The following is a 1,248-nucleotide window of genomic DNA, read 5'->3' as shown; positions in this document are numbered from 1 at the left end:
GGGAGAGATGTAATAAAAACAACAGGCGGGAGAGGTCATTAGTACTTCTAACAACGCTGTCACCAGATGACTTCCACCAGAGCTGTAAACATGCTCCCAAGGAGGGGTTCGCCAGGCTGCTTCCCCCTGCCCACAGTTCAGCTCCAAAAGGGAACACAGACTGAGAGCAAACAGGGGGAAACAAACACAAACCTAGTAAACAGAACAGACAGGGAAAAAGCCACGGCCCCATTAGCCTGCTCCTGTGTTGATTTACCTAGATAGCAAGGTTTGTGGGAATACATTCATCCCGCCTCCAAGTGAAATCCCTCCTGTACTGGTGAGCCCAAGAGTTGCCAGGTTCTGTTGTGTTTTTGTCAAGACTTGTGTGTGCCTGGAGACAGCAGGTCCCGAGCACTGGCTCGGAGCACCTAGCCTGCAGTGCTGGACTCTCCAGTTTCAGGTTGCCTCGCCCAGCATGATGGAGTGCCTGTGTACACTGAACAACAAAGGAAACACATATTCCACTGCAACAAGCAGTTGGCCCAGTTCTGTGCTATTCAGTGAAGCAGCAGTTCGTGGCTTGGAAAATGAATTGAGCAAATACCTGAACAACCTAACAATGCAATCTGCAAATCATCATATTTTTGCATTGCCCAATCCCACGACCCTGGGATTAAGAGTCCCATGCTCTACTGACTGAGCTAGCCGGGCAAATGCTGAAACACGGCTGCGGTCATCACCCCCGCCGCTGCCGATCCCGCTTTACTTCCACGTTTGGAACACCTTGCTTCCACGCCTGCGTGGCGCGGCATAACCGCCCCCCATCCTCAGGTACTGCGGTTACCCTGGCAACGGCGGTCGGTTTTGACTGCAGTCATGTTTCAGCATTTGCCCAGCTAGCTCAGTCAGTAGAGCATGGGACTCTTAATCCCAGGGTCGTGGGTTTAAGCCCCACATTGGGCGCCATTTGACACTCTCCGTGCTGTAATTGTGTCTCCCCTGATGGGAGAGAATTTCACAGTCTTTGCCAGGAGTCCGAGAGACGAACGGGACTTTCAGCCTTCTCTGCTTTCAGATAGTTGTTTATTAAGTCTTATCAGAGAAACAGAGCCACTTAACGTGACCCAGACATAGCGCAGAGCAGAGAATGCAGGAGAATGCCCAATTATCAAGATTACACAGCCTTTTTAAAGGTAAATTAACCAATGGTCACTAAAAACGTACGTTATTTTTACTTTTCCACCAATGTATAATAAATAATCTAGT

At 49.5% G+C, this 1,248-nt stretch overlaps 1 non-coding gene across 1 annotated transcript; it reads left to right on the top strand.

Moving 5' to 3' along the window:
- Positions 1-872: 872 nt before the first annotated feature.
- On the top strand, positions 873-945 carry TRNAK-CUU. The gene has a single exon. It is a non-coding gene; the product is annotated as a tRNA-Lys (tRNA).
- The last annotated feature ends 303 nt before the right edge of the window (positions 946-1,248 follow it).

The sequence above is a fragment of the Corvus hawaiiensis genome, chromosome Z, assembly GCF_020740725.1.
Source record: "Corvus hawaiiensis isolate bCorHaw1 chromosome Z, bCorHaw1.pri.cur, whole genome shotgun sequence".
Lineage (NCBI taxonomy): Eukaryota > Metazoa > Chordata > Aves > Passeriformes > Corvidae > Corvus > Corvus hawaiiensis.
This window is presented reverse-complemented; position numbering and strand designations above follow the sequence as displayed.